The sequence below is a fragment of the Bactrocera neohumeralis genome, chromosome 3, assembly GCF_024586455.1.
Source record: "Bactrocera neohumeralis isolate Rockhampton chromosome 3, APGP_CSIRO_Bneo_wtdbg2-racon-allhic-juicebox.fasta_v2, whole genome shotgun sequence".
Classification (NCBI taxonomy): Eukaryota; Metazoa; Arthropoda; class Insecta; order Diptera; family Tephritidae; genus Bactrocera; species Bactrocera neohumeralis.
This window is the reverse complement of record NC_065920.1, coordinates 28,012,049-28,034,336: the sequence shown is the minus strand read 5'-3', so window position 1 is coordinate 28,034,336 and position 22,288 is coordinate 28,012,049.

Below are 22,288 nucleotides of genomic sequence, written 5' to 3'. Positions count from 1 at the left end.
CAAAAATAACGGTGCGTCCTGGTTGACGTGATTTCAACCCTTGTAGAGATCTAAAACACAAAAAACAAGAAGATTCTTCATTAGTAAGGATGTCGTTATCAGGTTGACTATTTTCAAAAAAAATATATATACATATATAAAAAATAACAAAATGGCGTCGTCTTGAAAAAAAAAATTTTTTTCGACCTTTTCGAATTTTTTAAAAATACTTCAAATCAAAATTTTTGGAAACCCAAGGCAGACACGATGGAGCATTGTATAAAGAAGATATATGCCAAATTTCAAAGAAATCGGTTCAGTAGAACTTGAGATATCATGTCAACCACCTCAAAAAAAGTAGTTTCGAGAAAAACGCGTTTAAAGTTTAGGAGACAATTCTAGTGAACACGGACGCCACGTCACAAAATCGGCTGTATCTCCGAAAAAAGTCGAATTTTGAAAAATCCTTCCAAGGTCATATTTTTAAAAATCTAAACTTTCAAAATATGTAAAAAAAATGATTTTTTTCAAAATCCTTGACCAGAATATCCCCTTAAAGAATTCGAGAAAATTTTTATATTATTTATGAAGTGTGTTTATGTGGGGATTAGGTGTAGTCAGATACATGAAAAATTACAATTTTAAATATATTTTTTTTTGCTAGTAAATTAATTTAATGTATAAAAGTAAAAACATAGCAGCATTATATAAGATTTCGACACTTACGTTTGAAATTTGAAAGAAAAACAATGCGTTGTTTTTTAAAAAAATGGGATCAAATTTTATTTGATGAAATTAATCCTGGTCGAACACCAGTGGAGGCTGCTTGTTTACACAATTAGGCGAGCAGCACTTATGTTATTAGATGTGGATTGAACTGCTGCGCCAAAATGCTTTTTTTAATTTTTTTTAAATTATCGCCAAAAAGGATTTTTTTTAATTTTTTGTATTTTAATTATATTTTTTTAACGAATATGAAAATGTACAAAGTCGCGTGAATTTTTTAAAATTATTGCGTTTTTTTTTAATTTCTAATTTTTTATTTTTTTTTTTTTTTAATTATTTTTTTTAAATATTTTTTTTCTAATTTTTAATTTTTTATTTTTTTGTCATTTTTTAATTCGAAAAAATATTTATTAATGCCGAAGCTGCTTGTGGTGAGCATTTTTTTTATAAAAATAATTTTTTTTTCATTTTTTTTAATTTTGTTAAATTTTTATTTTTATAATTTTTTTTTTATTATTTTTTAAAAATTATGACATTTTTAAACCTAGTTCAAAATGATTAAAATACGATTTTTTGCTCAATTCCAATTTAGTAACCTCTTTTTGTTATTTGCATTATTAACAACTGATCATACATATATAAATAACAATTTATTTTAATTACTAAACACAAAGTATGTACATATATGTATATCAATATCTCATTACATAAAAATATAAATAATGTTATTTGTATTTGTATTCACATTTTTTTTGCTTTTGCAATTTATACTCGTACTTGTATTATTCTGGGGCACTACGGTTGACACAATAATTAAGTTATTTAACCTTAAACGCTTAGCAATTAAGCAATAAATGCAAGAAAAAAACATGTATGTATGTAATATGCTAATGAAATCACAAACGATTTTATTACTTTTCGTGCAAAACCTACAAATTAAGTGAATTAGTCGAAAATGTGTAAAAAGTACACACACACACGAGTAATGAGTGTGTGTGCGTTGACTTAGTTGTTAGTACAAAAAGAATGATGACAAACCCGCAACTGACATTGCCGGCGAGTTGCCGTAATTGCTGAATAAAAGTGACAATTACATTTATCTTGAAAGGCGATCGGCCGAGAGGCCATCGGCGGTTTGAACTTGCTGCAGAAAACAATCAAAACAAAAGCAAAACTAAGCAAATGTACATAAATCAGCAGGCAATTGTAACAGGCTTGTGGGAAAACCTTAGTTGTACAAGTATGTAGCTTTTATCATGCCTATACATATATGTATGTATGTATATTTATTAACGCAAACTTATTCAATGTCAATTTAAATAAATATGTGTAAGTGAGAACCAGAAGGTTTGGGCGACTGCAAGCAAAGACCGCGTCTTTTTGAAATTTTAGTTGAAATGTCAAAGTGTTTGTTATGCCACCAAGCACATGCAAAATATTATATATGTATGTATAAGAACCTTTATGTATTAAAATAAACATTAAATAATCGCTGTCATGTTTTCTATGCGAAATTTATAATTGCAATGAAATAAATAAATACATATTACAAATATCTATCCGAATTCTAAATATGACTTTTCAATGTACACAGTTAGATTTTCAGGTACACAGGTAAGATCGCCTTGACGCAGAGCAATTACGCCTAATAAGAAACGACATGAAAAAAGTACCCGGAAATTGTAATCCACCAAAATCATTCGAACGGATTCGTGGGAGATGTCGAGCTCGCTTGTCATCGCTCTAACAATTGTCTCACGATTTTCAAGCACCAAACCCTTCATGAGTTGAAGAGGTCGCTTATCGTCCAGAACGAGGCATGTCTTGCACGATCTCTCAACTGTCATTGAAGGCTTTGTACCACTTGTAGGCTTGTGTTTTTGGTAAAACTGAATCATCGTAAGCGTTTTTCCGACATTCACAAGGATTTCGAACACGAAATTTAGTTAGAAATACAAAATTTTAAATAAAATTCTTTGTTTCATATTTTGATTCATTGTAAAAACCGCAACGTACTACTGAGCTGTCCCGCCTTAAGCAGCTGCTGTATAGAATCTAACTGACAGATCGCGTTCATATTTGGCATAGTAATTAAGCACAGTGCTACCAACTTAGCAAATTACATTTTTTTTTTTGAAATATCATTTACCCGGAGAATTTTATTACAATTTCCAGGTGCATTTTTGTCACAATGTATTTTAATAGATTTTTATATGCATATTTCAGTTTGGAGAGTAGAATTATGTTGATATACACTAACTCACACTTCGTTGTTTGTTTGTAAATTCTTGGCCAAAAACAAGGCTGTAATGCAGCAGCCTCCATATTCGCCAACATAGTGTTGAGTTGTTTAGTCGAAGAGACCGAAACCCATGTCGTCGTCTTCCTTGGCTCCGACTCCTCTTTATGGCATACATAGCAGCACCTGACTGTTTTCTATTTTCAAAAATAAACAGAGTTCTTAAGGGCCGTCGTTTGACAAATTATATGAAAATCGCTGAAAGAGTTTGAGAAGTATTTCGACGATTTGAAGAAGCGCTGGCATAAGTGCATGATATTGAATGGGGACTACACTAAAGTAGACAAATGTATATTTTTTCTTAAAAAAAAAAAATACCCGTTATGTTACCACAACTTGTACATATTATTTGGATATGGATTCATTCAACACGAAAAAGGGGTTTTTAACTTTTTTTCGGACTCATTTGTTCGTAAAAAAGGCATACAAATGTTTGTGTGATGGAACCAAAATTTACGAAATTACGAGTATTTTAATACTTCTCATCTGTATCTTACATCAGATCTTAAAACTTTCCCGCCAACTCAGGTTTTCAAGGGCGGTATTACTCATAACTTTATAACCGATCATTTTGATATTTCTAAACATAATTTACGCAGTAAATCTAGAGAGTTTTCAAAATTTTAAAAATTGTAATATTACAATAACAAATTAACTTTTTTTTTGCGAAAACGCGCGCTTTTTTCCATCAAAGTGTTTTCAAACCGTCACAAATGGAAATTTCGAAAAGTACCTCTTGCGCTGCCTTCCAACGTTATTTGGATATCTAACGAAATGGAAATTTCCAAAAGTACCCCTTGCGCTGCCTTCCAACGTTATTTGGATATCTAACGATGTAATTTTAAGTGATCCAGTACCGTGTTATGAGTGGCAATTGACACTTTGACGTCACAAATGGTGAACTTTTTCCAACGTTATTTGGCGATGCTGATCAGAGTATGGAACCGCAATTGAACTTTTTCCGTAGCGCTTTATTTTGTCATTGTATTTTTTAATATTTCTCTATCAAAATTTAACAGAATATTCTTCAGACTATAATATAATATAGTCAAACCATAATTTACTTTACACTTGTTCAAATCTCATTGCTCACCCTCATTGGAATTATTTGTTGTACAAGCAGTTTAAAGATCGTGAATCTCGTGTCTTCAGTCATCTGGTATTGAAAATCAACAGACTTTAAATAGGCTTAAGGCGCTTTTCTGATATATTGATTCATAATTAGAAGTTTACTATTTCACAAAAGTCCACAAGAGTTCAATTGACCTTTGTGTTCACCCTTATGGCGAAAATAAGAATTGCTCTACTTTAAATGGTAATATTCTTCAACGAAAAATTATAAAATAGCGAAAACAACTCCACTACTACGTATAGAAAGCACTAAGCTCGATAAAAGACAAGCTCCAACTAGACTTGATCTGGGTTCCCTGTTACAGGAACATTTTTGGTAACGAAAAAGCAGATGAGTTGGCAAAGGCAGGGGCTTTCCTTAACGAATCCGAGGCGGAGCTAATACCAAGCCCGCTAGGATCGATCAAAAGAGAGAACAATAGACAATTTCAACAAGTTGCAAATAACAGGTGGAAAAATATTACAAAATGCATCATAACTAAACAATTATGGCCAACATATGACAGGTAAAGAACCAACGACTTATTAAATAGCTCAAGGAAAAGTATCTACAGAGTAATTGGCCATTTGGGGAACATGCGTTCAAAATGGGTATGCCCTACAACGACATCTGCCGAGGCTGCGGAATAGCAGGGAACAAGGCAACAACTTTCCACTTTCTCTGTGAATGCCCAGCCCTAGCACAGATCCGACACAAAACACTTGGAATCCATCAAGCACCAAACCTTGAATGGATTTCTACTAAAAGCATATCAGACATAAGTAGCTTCATAGAAACCTCAAAATGGTTTGAGAGAGAAGGTGAATCATAATAGCAAATACAGAAGGTTCTACGTATAGTGTAACAAAATGGCACATCAAGTGCTAATTGAGCCCGATAGACAACAGGGCTGCACTCCTACCTACTTACCTACCTACTACGTATATAACAGATCCACTGTAGAGGAATGGCTCTCGCCCGGTTTCAACAAATTTAGCCATTAAAACTGTTAGTGAACGCATTGGCTGGAATCTCCTTAGAAAATATTAGAAAACATGAAAAATAGATACATATATTGACTAGATTGACTAGATCAAGACTTATTAAAGATGATCTTCACCTAAAAGCATACCGTCCGCCAACTGGTCATGTTCTTACAACGCGCTTGAAGCAAATTAGCTAAACATTTGAAAAAATATTTTCTGTTGAAGAAGTACACAAAAATTGCCAAAGAGGAAAAATTGTTATTCCAAGTGTGCAAAGTAGTCAACATCCTGCTGTTGTAATAGTTTGGTGGGGAGTCTCCTATAATCTCTTCACTTCTGTGAGAAAATGGTTAAAACTGGGACAAAATTGTACTAGCAGAATATTTTGGAAGATATGGTAAAGCAGTTCAGCAATACTCTCTTCAATGGAGAGCATTGCATCTTTCAGCAAGTTTCTGCTCTAACACAAAAGGCTTAAAAGCAATATTCTTGGTTTCATAGTTCCATATGATTGGCAGCTTGGATGTCCAGCTTTGTATCCACTTGACTACAGTTTGTGGTCAGAGTTTGAGATCATGGCCTGCCGAATGCGGCACAAAAATTTGAAGAGTCAAAAAAAATTTTTGGATTGAACAGTGTCTTCATTATCAATAGAAACTACGCTTGCTTTTATTGATCAATAGCCGAATCATTTGAGGGTTTGTGTGTTCTAAGAAAGGTTCTCCAAAAATGTGCTTTTCATTAACGGCGAGGCTCTCCGCCTAACGTTCTTTTTACCAGATAGAAAAGTTCTAACTGCGTGAAAAAATACTTCACTTTATGGATTTTGTAGAGAATTTATTGCTCTCAAAAAAGTTCTAAAATGATTATTACGCAAACCTAACTGTTTAATAGCTATTAACTTAAGCTTAAGTTGATTTGTTTAAAAGCATTTTCTAATTAAATTGATAACTCAACGAAAAAAAAATATTACAAAATGGAAAACTTCTAGTTTTCGGGTAATTGTTTGACTCACCCTAATGTATATGCATATATAAATTTGTTAATTTTTAAATATATCACTGATCTTTTGATAACTTTTATTGCGCATTTAAATGCATATATACAACCCTGCATCTACAAATTTGCTTAATAGCTAGCATGAGCGGAAATAAATTAATTCATTTCCCTTTCAACGAACGCACGAAATCATCAATCAATTAAAGGCATAATAACTTCATATTTGTACAAATAGACATATATTTAAAAACACAAATACATACATACATACAAAATATTTAAAGTATGTGTGCATACGAAAGAGCCATCAATGAAGAAATGCATAAACATTTTTATGAGTAACACTTACCCCAATCGAGTAGGAATGCCATTATGCACTGTAATTTTTATTTCTCTTCTAACAACCACAAACCTAAGGATAAATGTGTGCAGCTCATGCATTTGCACATACAGTGAACCACAAAAATGTTCAGAAAAATCTGGTTTTTAATTCTAGTGTCATATTTACTTCATATTTATTATATTTGGGGTACTAAGCGGTCGAGAGATCGTTGAAGACATGCCGCGTTCTGGACCACGTTCGACCTCTTCAAATGATGAAAATATTAAAAAAGTGAAGGATGTGGTGCTTGAAAATCATGAGACAAATGTTAGAGAGATGATAAGAGAGCCCGAAATCGCTCGCGAGTCCGTTCGAATGATTTTGGTATATATTTTGGGTATGAAACGCATTCTTGATCGACTCGTCCAGATGGAAAGCTGAATTTTTTTCAAAAAGAGTGCCGTAAACAAGTCTCTTTTGATCGTGTGCATTCCGACATCATATTCTTGGAGAGCCTTATAACTGCCGATGAGACATGGGTTTATGAGTTTGACACGCAAACAAGTCAACAATCATCGGAATAGAGGGTAAAAAACGAGCCGAGACCAAAAAAATTCTGCCAAAGCCGCTTAAAGATCAAGGTTATGGTCATTGTTTTTTGCGATTATCCTACTTTGGTGCATCAAAAATTTGTTCCAAAGGAGCAGGCGGCTAATTAGGACTAGTATTTGGCCGTATTGAGACGTTTGCATGAGAACGTCGGAATTGTGGAAGAACAATTCATGAATCACGATTGGGACTGAATTTAAAGCCAAAAACGCAATGAATACCATAGATCAACCTCCGTATTCACCATATTTGGCTCCGTGTGATTTTTTCTTGTTCCCCAAAATGAAATTGTCTCCCCGTGGAACTCGTTTTCAGTCGGTCGAAGGGATAAAACAAAATATCGCTGAAGGTGTGGTGGCTATGAAAAGTCTTTCCAGGACTGGCATAAGTGATTTACATCTGGTGGGGAGTACTTTGAAGGCGACAAAATAAATATTGATGAATATGTAAATATTTTGGACCATGTAACCAGCTCTCATTGTTCGCATAGCAATTTGCATGTTGTTTAATCGGGCAGCTATCTGCTTCTTTGAGGCTTCCTTAAACTTTGTCTCTTTAAAATAACTTTATTGGCTTCTACTGATTTTTCCACGGCTCCCAACAAAAATAGTCGTTTCAAGGATCACTTCGCGTGTGGAAATAACTTCTGTGGTCTGTATTTTTTCGAATTTCTGAAACAAAATGTAAATATTACAAAATATATGATTAATATGCAAATTTGTCATTAAAAGAAAAGTTTTTAAAAATATCACTTTTAATGAATACTTTTGTGGCTCACTGTAAACATGTTTAATTATTAAGCGCTTTTGAAAGTACATAAAAGTCAACAATTTAGACTGACTGCAAATGCCGAAAGACAACAATTAATGATCGGGTCAGAGTTCAGAGCATTTTTATAGGGTGACAACGACAATTGGGTTATTCTCCCGGCTTTGTCACAATTCGTTGATAACATTAAGTTACTTACAAAAGCTAAGAGTTCAACAGTTTTCAAAAATAACCCATGCACAATATATTTACTTTTATATACTGACTTCTGGCATGCTAATTCGACCGATTACGCCCATCTAGATTACATTACTTCTTATGATGCCAAGGAACACATGTAACTAGTTGCATCAAGTTATCTTAGTTTTTACTCATATTACAGCTTGGATGGAGTCACTCGAATTTCAACTCTCCTTAAGTCCATTGTTTTTAGGTGATACAAACAACCGTTAGGAGAACAAAACTATGGCACTATTTAATAATTTTAATAATTGTTTTCCACTCTCAATTATTTACATTTTTAATAATACCAAAGAAAAAGAAATGCTATCATTTTTTTACAGTCATAAAACATTATTAAAATTAATCCTGTTGTAGGGGTTCTAGAATGACTCTTAGTAGTTTTGCTTTATAGGTGGGAGTTCTTCCACCAATTTCTCAATTAGCGCTGAATGCGTCATTTTGATGCACTGCCACAAGGTCCGTTTCATCGTTGAGCTCGAACCATTTGGTGCTTTAAATGAAACTACTTACAAGGTCTGTCGCAAAAGAAACAGAACTTTTTAAATATAACTGTTTCTGGTGGCGCCACCTATTGGTGGGTATATGAAATAAAAAGTTTGATCTCTTGTTGACATTTCGTAAAAATTTTAAGACAATTGGATAACTACAATCGATGTTATCGATCAAAAAGTGACAGCAGCTTTTGGTCATCGGTCGTAAAATGCATTTTGAACAAAGAGCAAATATTAAATTTTGTTTTAAACTTGGGAAAACGTTTACTGAAACATTTCAAATGATGAAAAAAGTTTATGGTGATCAGTGCCTATCCCGTAGTTAATGTGCATGAGTGGTTTAAGCGATTCCAAGAAGGTCGTGAGGACCTCTGTGACGATCAGAAGTCGGTCGTCTTTAGAAGTCAAAAATAAAGACAATGCTGATTTGTTTTACGATTCCGAGGGTATTGTACGCCGGGAGTTCGTCCCACCTGGCCAAACGATTAACGCTGTGTTTTACCTTGGTGTTATGAAGCGTCTTTTGTCACGCATTCGTCGTGCTCGACCACAATACCGTGAGGCAGGGTCCTGGCGCCTGTTGCACGATAATGCGCCGTGTCATCGGTCGACGCTTGTCACTGATTTTTTGACAAAAAACTCCATATTAACCATTAATCACTCACCCTACTCACCTGATCTGGCACCCTGTGATTTTTATCTATTTGTAAAACTTCATTTGCCCATGAAAGGACACTGGTTTCAGGACATTTCAGCTATACAAAAGGCAAGAGCATTCCGAAAAATGACCTTAAACACTCATTTGAAATGCTAATTGACCGGGCTAAACGCTGTATCGAAGCACAAGGAAACTACTTTGAATAAAAAAATATAACTTTTGAAAAATATTATTTTTTTGTTGTTTTTTTAACAGTCCTGCTTCTTTTGCGACAGACCTTGTATGTCCGTTATCCTCTTTGTTAATAACCATTCAAGGTTTGGGTTCGGATGGGTTCCAAATATTTTGTGTCGGATTTGAGATAAAGCTGGGCATTCATAGAGGCAGTGGAAAACCGTTTCGCTGTTCTCTTCTTGCTTGCAGCTGCGGTAACTACTGTTATAAAGCAAGCACATTTTTAACGCATGTTCTCCCAAAGGCGAGTGCCAGTAGTTCTAAGCTGTAAGTTTGTACATGATTTTTCTGGACCTAGCTAGCAGATCCATTGTTCTATTTCTGTCATATTTCGCCCATATAAGTTTTGTTATCTTGCAGCTTGTTGTTATGTTCCAATTACTCTTTGCAATTTGATTACTTTTGCTCGTTCCTAGCGGGCATAGTACTGGCTACGCTTCGGACTCATCTAAACAGGCTCCTAACTTTGCTGACTCGTTCGCTTTTTTGTTGCCGAAAATGTTTCTGTGATCAGGAACCCAAATTAAATCTAAGTGGAGTGATCATAAAGTCTTCCTGCAGTTGCTGATTACGTTGAAATTAATCTGTGGTGTCGGCAAGGCAAGTAAAGCTGTACATGTATATGGTTGCTTTCGGTATCCTCCCGGAGTTATTCAACAGAACTTCACAGGCCTTCTCTACACCAAGTACTTCCGCTTAGAAGATGCTAACTGAGTTAGGTGGATGGATAGAAATAGAGGTTTCGAAATCATTGGAGTGTACTCCCGACCCCACTTCTCGGTCCATTTTGAACCCATTGGTGTGGATAGAGGTTTTCCATTCGCGTCTAGAGAGAATCCTCAACTGAAAGTGTCCATTGAAATCTAATCTTGAGAAAATATATTCTGATTTACTTATATTTATATTTAGCTTAGGATGTTGTTAGGATGTCGCTATACCCGTACTATTTCCAGCTCCATCCTCGTATTCGGAGTATACGATTCTATGGGCAGCTAATCCAATAGTATATTGAGCGCATCAGTCGGACAGCACTCGTGAAACGCATCAGTTCCATTTTACTGGTGTTAACATCTAGTATTTTATTCTCGGCGTATTGGTGTGACCTTCGTAGCGCTTTTTCCATAATCTCACTCATTGTGGAAGGAAGCATCCCTGATCACATTAATGCTATATCGTCTGCGCATGCTATTGCTTTCGCTCCTTCTCCATTGAGTTTAAAAAGTACTCAGTTCAGCGTCACCACTTATAAAAGCGGGGAAAGGACACCCCCTTGAGAAGTGCCTCTGTTTACACAATTAGATATTTATAAAATTTGGAAGTAAATATCGTTTTTAGGAGTTTTCGAGTTTATGTTAATTCTTTTTTAACTCTTATAGGTACCCGGTGATGGGCATTCCGTCAACTAAGCTACTACTAAGCACTTGAGTAATCATAAAACAACAAAATTTAGCTTTTAACACTACATATGCTTAGTATGTTGGTGTTTGTGGTCTTGAATGCTAATGGGCGCATAAATTAGTGGCGATCAACAGATGTCCAACTGATGTATCATCACCGGAATATCTGTAAAACGCCATCGCCGCGGAGCACATCTTGGCTCGTTACATACATACTCATACATAGTATGTGGTCATGTGTGTGTGTAAATTTTGTAAAATAAAGTTAAACCCGTAAATCTTAATTATTTTAATTTGCGAATGCGCTGCATTACAATTTAGCGAAATAACCAATGTAATTTATATGTATATATGTACGTATGTGTGTGCTAGCATAATAGTTGGCATGCGATTTATGTATGCATAGTGTGCACTCCAGACAACTTACTTCTTTGCCGCCTTCGGTGCGCATGCGCAGTGACAACGCCGAATGAACAATTTAATTGCAACGCGTACATCAGCAATTTTCATGGCAGCACAGCATAAAAGTAACACAAACATATTTATAGGAGTTTTTATATGCCTCTGAGTACATATTAAAGTACAAATTTGCCTCACACTCACATATACAAGTATGTATATGTATGTATGTAAGTACATGCTGTGGATGAGTCAACTGACGCAGTCATTATTTTTTGTAATTTTTTCCGCCACTTGCCACATTCTTTACTATGAGAAACGCTAGAGAATGCGAACATGAGAGTTTTTACTTCAAGCCTATGTCACACATGCATACATACATACATACAGACATATAAGCACATTTGAGCTGGTTAATATTGCGAAAACTCATGTAGTTATTATAGGGTCCGGCACTCGAAGTGATTAAAAAAGCCATGAATTCGGTTTGGAAAATTAAAAATAATTTTATTATTTTATTTTAAAGTACAAAATGTGTGAAAATAATCATAAATTCAGGTCCAATTCACTTTTGCTCGATATGACCACCTTTTGCCATAACTATGGCCTTGAGACGGTCAAAAAACGAATCGCAAGCTGCCCGAATGTGACTTGCCGGTATTTTAGCCCATTCACGGACAATGGCTTTCTTCAGCATCTCGAGACTGGTGTATTTTATACTTCGGACCTTGCTCTCGAAAATGGCCCAGAGAGAATAATCCATTGGATTCGCGTCTGGTGAATTCGAGAGTATTGTGTGGTCGTAATGAAGTTTGGAACGTTGGTTTTCAGCCATTCTTGGTTCACACGCGCTTTGTGAGACGGTGCTAAGCCTTGTTGAAACGTCATGGTTTGCGACCGAAATGTTTGTTTGCCCACGGCTTCAAAGCAGCCTCCAGAACACTTTCCCAATAATATGTCGCATTTACTTTGACGTCAGGCTCGATGAAAACAATTGGAGAGCGCCCATCTGCGGTGACAGCGGCCCAAACCAGTATTTGTGGCGGGTGCTGCCTCCTGGTGGCCAACCGATTACTTAGATTCTCGTATGAACGGTCGGTCAAGTAAACTCTATCGTTTTGAGAGTTTACGAATTGCTCAATTGGAAAAATTTCTTCGTCAGAAAACACAATGTTCGGAATTCGACCGCTTTCGGCCAAGCTTCGGTGTGAGATCATGGAACTTGTAAGGCTTGATCTTGAGCTTATTATTCAATATGCGTCGGATGCTACGGTCAGATATTTTCAGTTCTTTAGCCATTTGATTGGCACTTCGTCGGGGATTTCGCTCAAGTCGCTTCATCACTTTCCGAACCATCTCACGTGACGTTGCAGTCTTTTGATGACCACCTCCATGGCGTTTTGCGATGCTACCAGTATCATTGTAACGAGTGATGGTGCGACAAACAAAAACTTTATTCACATTAAGGTGTTTGAGCTCACGAACAATTGCTGGCTGTGTTTTCCAGCTAAATATAAAGCAATCACACTATTACGTTTGAATTCCATCGCTGATCACTTTTTTTGCGTTCACTTTTGGCAAAACGCTTTTGTACACTTGTGAACAATACTCCGAACTGTCATTCAGCAAATTTATAAACAGCTGATTCCAGTGCGACACCGCGAACGGTCTTCGAGTGCCGGACCCTGTGAAGCGTTAAACGCCTTACTGTCAGATTCATTAACAAATACAAAATACAAAAATATTAAATTAATAATGCTTTCTTTCTCAAGAACGCTATTATATAACACATTATTCATTATAATGGCCAATGATTTATCTTAACTATAAGTATAAGGGTTTACCATCATGTTTAAAAAATATTTTCGGTCAAGTGACCGCCACGGCTGATCTGAATGAATACCAGCCGAGTGGCGCAGACAAGCGATTTTGCTTAACCTCACAAAAAATTGTCTAGCAGTTTGAAATAGCACGGTCTTGCAGGCAAAACCACAGGCTCACGATGCGAGGTAATGCGCTCACCCAAAGTTCTAGAGCAGTGTTTCCCAAAGTGGGCGATAACGCCCCCTTGTGGGCGCTGCAGGAATCAAGGGGGGCGGTAAGAGACTCAGAAAGAAAATGGGGGCGTTTGTAATTTGTAATTTTATTTAGCTAGGAGGCCTCTTAGACAACGACTACATGAGCTCTCGACTCTCAACAACAACTTGTGACCATCAAGCAAGATGACGACGGACTTCGAGCTTCGTACAATATCTCTTTGTTAATTGCTCAAACAAGCAAACCACATAACATCGGAGAAGAGTTAATATAGCCAGCAATAAATGAAGTAATAACGTACTTAAAAAATAAAATTCGCAATGCGATAAACTAAATTTAATTAAAACAAAAAACGTCGTTGCTGCTTTCGCAGCCAAACTGCTTCTACACAAAAAGAATCTGGGCAGACGTGAGTTTCACAATTTTCCGAATTTATCAGTATCATGCAGTAACGATGAATTGTTTGCCTACTGCCAACATTTGGAAAACCTCCACATTGACTTCACCGAACGATACCAGGACATTTTGAGCTTGGAAATACCAGACTGGGTGTTGGATCCGTTTTCAAATGTCAACACAGCAATGTCACCTCAGCTGGAAGAAGAACTTATAGAATTGACAACAAACGAGGAAATAAAAATCAAGTTCAAAGATGGTTACCAAAAATTTTGGCTACAAAAACCGATCTCGCAATTGTACCCTGGATTATGGTCAATCGTTCAACGATTCTTGATAGCATTCCCATCGTCATATGTGTGAACGTGGATTTAGTGCTGTGACAACACTGCTTACTAAAAATAGAAATCGTTTGCTTGTTACCGAACGTGGCGACTTGCGACTGTTCTTGAGTAAATTGGAACCTGATATTAACAAACTTATTAAACAGCATCAGATTCATCCTTCACATTAGTTTTTATATATGGATCGATTATTTTAGTTTTTTAATAAAATATTTTCTGTTTTAATACTATAAAGTTGTGTTTCAATAATCATTGGCAGGTAGAGCCCGTAAGAGTTAACTTGAGACCTAAGCGCCGTTGTATGTTACCTACTGCGCTTAGGTTTCAAGTTGCTGGATAAAGTAAAAGTTTCGTTTAGAATTCTCCGTTAATATACATACATATATAGCTCACAATAATTAATTTGAAGTTATAGTGGTTTTTAAATAGGTGAAAAAAATGGGGGCGCTAAAAAAGTATTTATTCCCAAAGTGGGCGGTAGACAAAATAAGTTTGGGAACCACTGTTCTAGAGCAAAAATCAATTGCTTCGTTGGCTTTATGTTATGTACCGCCGTCTTTTTAAGACAAAAGGTCGTCCATATCAACATTCTCCAATTCAGGCAAGAAGAACCCATAAACTGTAACATTTCATTATTGAAAAAATATGAACCAAAGATTACTTCTGTTCAAAGAACTATATGCTTTTTGAGAATGTAGCGGCGTCTTAATAATGGTTTGTGGATTAGCATCACTCCAAATGCGAAAAATGAACGTACCCATTGAACCAAGAGTGAGGTTCATCGCCGAATAATTTTCTTGTGAAATTCGGTATGGTAGTTGTGATGTTATACTATGAATGGCAAAACAAACTGAGTATAAAAGTCTCAAGACCAACTTCGAAAAAAGTGCTGCCTCATTGAAGAAACATGTTAAAAAAGAATTGTTACAGATTTTCGAAGCCGATCTCCAGGAGAACCTGGTCGTCAGGAAGTTTGTTTTTGCTTAAAACTATAACAAATTCAAAAACCAAAAATATTTACTATTACAATAAATGAATACAGGTAATGATTGAAGAACTAGTTACAACTTTGAGTTTAGCGACTTCCTTAAATAAAATTAATTTTTACACTTCAGATTAGCTTAACAAGTCGGAGTTGTTGAAATATCAAGAATATTAGCCTTGTAGGAGCCATGTGTAGAAGTTCACGCATGTGAGGAAAGTTCTCTGATTGTCATTTACTTGGGAGTGGCCAGTAACGATTCTTTTACATATGGCTCAAGCAGTTTACGGTTTCCGGTATTAAGCCAAGTATCCTCTGGGTAGTCAAAAAAACATCCGTTTGAAGGCGAGCTAAAGGGAAAACCCTTCCCAGGTTGTATGGGTCCCAGCCATGTAAAAAATACCCCAAATGAAAAAGTTTAAACAGCCTCGGATGAGAGATCCGCATTTTGATGACGGCCACTATAACGTATTAACGTTTACGATTTAAGGACATGCAACTAGAATATCCAATCCCTTAATTGGGAAGATGCCGCTGCCCAGTTGGTAGATGTCCTTGTAAGACTAAAGACATCAGCGCCGACCGAGAAGTGCGATTGACTGGAAAATGACTGAGACGAGTATGCTATTGTGGCTTTTACTACAATGGCCATAAAAAGGAGCGCATTTTCGATGTGGAATTCGTAGAGGGAGAGAGATTCCGTCGCCGAATCCTGGATTTCATTTCGATGGGTAATCGTCCAGCCCCAGTCCGCATCAAAGCATATGAGAGCTGGCCCCACCACGATATCAAAATCGTGCTTGGTGACCTTAACGCCAGGGTGAGCAAAGAAGGTATTTTTGGCACAACAGTCGGTAAATTCAGCTTCCACAAGGAAACATCCCCAAATGGATTGAGGCTGATCGATTACAACTTGCCCGAAATATGGTAATCTGTAGTACTAGATTCCAGCATAAAAAATCATCAAGGTAACTGGCTGTCTCGGACTGTGGCACTGCATTTCAATCTCAAAAAGACAAAAAACAGAAAGGGCAAAATGCGTGAATATGAAGAGCTTGACAAACTCCTCGACACGGGTAATGCTCGAAAATTCTACGAAAAGACTCCTATTCTTGTAGGACCTCCAGAGGGGATCCAGTGACTGATGCCTAGAGCATTATGAATTTATGGAGGGAACACTTCTCAAACTTTTTCTCACGCTAAATAGCAGAGAAAGCATAACACCTAGAGATGGTGAGCCTGATTCTGGAATCGATGACGATGAAGCAGACATTCCATTGCTTGACAAAGAAGAAGTTCGAATAGCAATTAACCGTGTGAAGAACAACAAAGTGGGGGGCCGATGGATTACCACCAGAGCTATTCAAATACAGCGACGAAAAATATATATGCATAGATATATATAACACATAAATTGACCGAATCATCATAATTCACAAAAAAAAGTTAGAGTCGGAGAGACAAATTTCTTTCCGCAACTCGAAGTCTCTCTAACTCTAATTTTATTGTGGATCATGGTGATTGGAGTTAGAGTAGTTCATCTGTATATATAATTGCTTGGATTCCGATCTTCTGGTTGACGGTTAAGGTATTTCCCCGGCTTTGATTCTTGCAAGTTGCAAGTGTATAAACTGTTCGGTTGTACCCGATCTCACCCCTTCCTTATTTGTTATGTGTGTACTTTTCCTGATTATTTACGAACTCAATACAAAATGTGGATTGCCAATTTAACTTTTCCATTATATTGTTTTCATGATTAATGAAATCTTTACAACAAGGAGCGAACAGAGTCGCGGGTTTAGGCTAGTTTTGACATAAAAATTAACTCCCTTTAATATAAGTATTTTTATCAACGAAAGGATAGTCTAACGTGCCTCTGATCCATAGATTTTTTAAACGACATCCTCAATGAGAATGCCATTCTTAATTTTCTCCTATATTATCAACGATCTTTAGCATTTCGTGCCCACGTTACCTCCCTCATCACAGGAGCACTAATACGAGCAAGTGATGAGGTCACACGAGCAATTAAGGGGGTATTCTGGTGTAGACGCATGAATTTTAGGCATTTTTTAAACTAAGGTAAAAAAAATGAAAAACATTTTTACTATCCATTTTTTATATGTTTTTTATTGACATTTTAATAATATGAAAAAAGTTGCAAGAAAAAAAAACAAAATTCGTCGAGTTACGGGCCAGTGGAGTGGGGGCTTCAAAAAAAACGGTGCGTCCTGGTTGACGTGATTTCAACCCTTCAACAAAAAATAAGAATATGCTTCATTAGTAAAGATGTCGTTATCGGGTTGACCATTTTCAAAAAAAAAAAAGTTACAAAATGGCGTCGACTTGAAAAAAAATATTTTTTTTACCCGATATTTTCGACTTTTTCGAATTTTTTAAAAATACTTCAAATCAAAATTTTTGGAAATCCAAGGCAGACACGATAGAGCATTGTATAAAGAAGATATATACCAAATTTCAAAGGAGTCGGCTTAGTAGAACTTGAGATATCATGTCAATCACCTCAAAAATAGTAGTTTCGAGAAAAACGCGTTTAAAGTTTAGGAGACAATTCTAATGAACACGGACGCCACATCACAAAATCGGCTGTATCTCCGAAAATAAGTCGAATTTTGAAAAATCCTTCCAAGGTCATATTTTTGAAAGTCTAAACTTTCAAAATATGCAAAAAAATCGATTTTTTCAAAATCCTACACCAGAATACCCCCTTAAGTGTTTGTTTGAAACATATCAGATCTGCCCCAAACAATACAAAAACACAAAAGTTATAATTATTATGGAAATATATTTATACAATATAATTAAAACGTTCATGGGATTACTTTATTTTCGTGCAATAAATAAAATTATTCAAGTCAATTCAGCAATATTTGTTGCAAAGCTAAATTGTATAATTAATGGCACATGTAGTGGCAAGCGATTTGTACACATTCATATTTCATGGAGGCAATATTTAATTTAATTGCACACTAGCAGGAATTCTAAATTAAAAATTCATGTTGACATTAATTAACTGCATCATTCATCACCTAATTCCAAATACCTTATAAACAATTTAAATAAATTTAATAAACAGCCATTGCTGGCTTGCTTTATTGCCTAAAACTGTGCTATGAAATTGCTTATACAGCATCCTTGTGAATGCGTTAGTAGCAAGTGATTAATATACTTGTATGTATATAAGGGAGCTGTAATTGTGGTTGGATGCGACATCACTTGATTTTGCGATGCATTCGTAGGTGCTTCCTTTTGCCTTGTGTTTTATAATAATTGTGTGATATGTTTGTAGAGATTTGCCTTACGTGTTATAGTACTAATATATTGACAGTGTGCGCCAAAATCCACAATGCTGTTGAATTACAAGTTGGGTTTACAAATCCATGCAATACCTTGTTCTGAAATGTGAAATATGAGTCATTTAACAACAATATTCACTAAATCAGGCATGAAAAAGTCAATAATCATGGTTCAATAGCGTTATTTTAGTCTAGAATTTTGAAAAAATCGATTTTTTTACATATTCTTAAGGACTGGACCTTTAAGAATATATTCCCCAAAGGAATTTTTAAAATTCTTATTATTTACCGACTTATAGCTATTTTAGTGACGCAGCATGCAAACCGGCTCCAGTTAGACTAAAATCTTTAATCGCGGTTTTCTCGAAACTACGATTTTCATCACTTCTGACATGATTTCTCAAGTTCTAATGAACCGATTAACTTGAAATTTGGTGTGGACCTTCCTTATATATCTCTCTATGGTTGGAACTAGGATTATTAAAAAATTTTGATTTTTCCTATTTTTAAAAATTTTGATCTTTGCCAAAAAATAGGCAAAAAATTCAAACAGTCGCCATTTACTGAAATTTTTTTTTTATTTATCCTAGTAGGCATTTAGATAGCGGCATTTGTACTGATTAAAACAATTTTTTTTTTTTTCAGATCGCCCAAAGTGTTGGAATCGTGTCAGGAAGGGCGCACCCTTATTTTCAACCCCCGCCACGCCACCACGCCGCAATTAATCAAATTATCACAAAATTTTTTTTTTAATTTTTTTTTGTATTCTTAAAATATCAAAATAAAATATTGGATAGTAAAAATGTTCTTAGTTTTTTCTTTATTGGACTTTAAAAAATGCCGTTAAATAGCATTTCTAGACTAGAATAACATTATGGCCGGCTTCATTTTTGAAGAAATATCGATCAATGATGCGCTTTGCCCGTAGAGCACACCAAACAGTCTCTTTTTGAGCATGCAACGGGGGCTCAACAATGCCTTGAGGATTATAATTACTCCAAAAAAACCAATAATGAACTTCAGTGCTGAATAAAATTTTCTTGTGAATCGGTGATCATCTCGTTTTTTGCCCATTCACCAAATGTGCGACGTGCTTGATGGTCTTTTGATTTAATTTCTTGCACGAATTGAATTTTGTAAGCTCGCAAACCAAGATGCTACCGCAAAATCTTCCATAAATTGGATGGGCATCGTTCCAATAGTTGCGCGCAATGGCTAATGGACTTTTTTCAAAATTCTTCGATACTCTGCTCCTCAGCAGCAATAGCATCTTCGGTGCAAGCTGTGCGAAAAGGATCAATGGGTGCCCAATTCTACTGGGCGATTTTGTAGACTGAAGATCTTGAAATATAAAAGGTAATCAAAGTCGCATGGACCTGTATAGAGACATCTCCCGACCCAGTCGCACCATACGATATAAAGTCGAACACCGTGATAAGGAATAGTGGTGAGTGACTTTTCTGAATCGATGTCATCCTTTTCTTTTAAAGAGTAACATTATCAGTTAGTTTTGTTGATATACAAAGATATGATGGATATAAACGATGAAAGCACACAGCGAGCGTAGAGATATAATTTTTTTGCCGGGATGTTTCAACGAGGTCAGTCGTTCTCTATATGCAAGTAAGAAGATATTAGGGGTTATATGGGGTTTACCAACTGGCTTCATGTATTGGTGTTACACATCGGTATTCAAGTCAATATTACTAACGGTGCTTTGTTGCTGTGAACCACTGGCCAAAGAACTCATAACTTACATACAAACGAATAAAACATGACTAATTGACTGGGAGCCGGAATTTATTGTTCAGAGATGGGTCTTTGGCGACTCTTTAAGTTTCCGGAACATGCAGTATCTTCCAAGCTGAAGTTTTTGTGTTCAGGAAAGCGGCAGAGTAGCTAAAATCGCAGGATACTACAATTAAGGCAATAATCTCACATTGCAATACATCAGAAAATGTCTTTAGTAGCAGAGAGACAGTAGATGTAATACCTGCCGGAAAACGGCTGCATATATACTGGATTTCAGGATCCAATGTAATTTCGAATATTGTTGATACCGCAAAAAGAGCTATCCGTCTGGCTACCGAACCAGTACAGGAAAGTCACTTAAAAATATAACTAATAAAATTGTAGGTTCGGCTATAACCGCTTAAGAGGTGTCTTCGCCAATAAAGAAGAAGAATAAAGGAATTTTCCAAACGGCTGATAGACGGATCAGTGCGAAATGGAATGCCTTAAGGACATTTTGTTCCCGAAGGACTGCAGAACGATTGTTGATCTAATGACAGGTCACAACTTACTGGTATCAAATGCGAGCCGGATGGACATTACTGACCATAATACATGTAGGAACTGCGGGAAGTCGACATGAGAGACACGTTGAAACACCTCTTATATATCTGTTGGGCCTTATCTCGAACTCTTCTTAAAAATTTGTGAGCTTTTCAGTTCAAGAGACTAGACGAGGTATGGAAATTAGATATCAAATCGTTCTTAAAGTTCGAGTTAAATTCATACTGTGTCTGCCTTATTAATGACAAGTATGGCGTGATAGCCGGCCAATATAACCTAACCTAACTTATTAGCGAAAAAAGCGATGCATCTTAAACAGCAAATTCTTTTGTGAGAATTAGTCAAGGGTATGAATTGATATCTCTTATTATAGAGAGCGCTTGAAGTGTTGATTGTATGGCGTTCGGATGGCTGCTCATGTGTTGTTAAAGCATCTACAAACAGTTAGGTTTAATTCCAGTCTAATCAGTTTATTACCGAACCTTCTGAGTTGGTTTTTGTCTCCACTAGCTAAGATTTAAACCATACTTTTTCAGGTATGAATCTCTATATTGTCTCATGAATGAGAGGCCATAAAGATTGCAGCTGCAGCTAAAAGATAAAGTGTTTGATAGTCAATACCCTAAAATTCATTTAGCTCTTGATACGAATAGTCAACCAATTGAGTTTTAGATGCGTAGCAAATATGCCAAGCTACGACAATCATCAAAGCGCCAAATATTTGTCACCATCTTTTCGAGTTATATTTCCACATTTCCATTGCATTTTCATGTCCTAAGCCTTCCTTTAATTTTCGTTTCCCATTAATACCAAATTTGAATAGTAAACAATTGCTGTATTTGCATTTGATATTTGCAGAAATCCTTGACGGCGAGCCGTTGAACGCCTAGAGGTATGCAACACGCACTGCAACTACTGCCACAAATACATATGAAAAATAATAATGTCGGACTTAATGAATTTGTCTTTTGAATATATTGAAGTGATTTTGTGACATGTTGTGATTAAACATACAACTCTGGTATTTATGGGTGTATAAAGTTGCCAAAGGCCGTAGGCTTTATGACATGTACGTCCGCACTGACAGACCAAGATCGACATACGAGTATATTGTGCAATATACTTGTAGTAAATTTCTTCACACACAGCAGCAATTATCTTAAGGAGCGTTCAGTCTCTTTCTTCAATATGCAGCTATGTGTGTTTGTGCGCTGACTCACACACTCACACACAAATATGCATGAGCATTGTATTCATATTAATCCGCAATCAAAAGAGAGCCTTCAACTAACTTTGTGCTGAGCATTCGCCCCAAGTACTCGTCGCATAAAAGCTGTAAGGCGATATTAAATGAGATAGTATTTGTGTCAAATGCAAATGCAACTTTGCTTAAGTCTGACAAAGCATTTATTTGCATATATCACAGGCGTGTGTGCATGTGTGAGTGGTGTCGTGTTGTCGCTTTTATTCATGGCATGCATATTTCTGTTTATTTATGTAGCTTTCGCTCATTCTGCTATGCCAAATATTTAATATTCAGAGAATGCTTTGACTAAAATGCATTTCGTGCATAAATTGCCGGTAGAAAATGCGTTGGTTTCATATCAGAAAGCATACAGAATCTTCCAAATATGATGAAGGCACAGTAACGGAAATGCCCCTCTTCTTGTGTTTTCGAACTATGTGTGTCCATTGC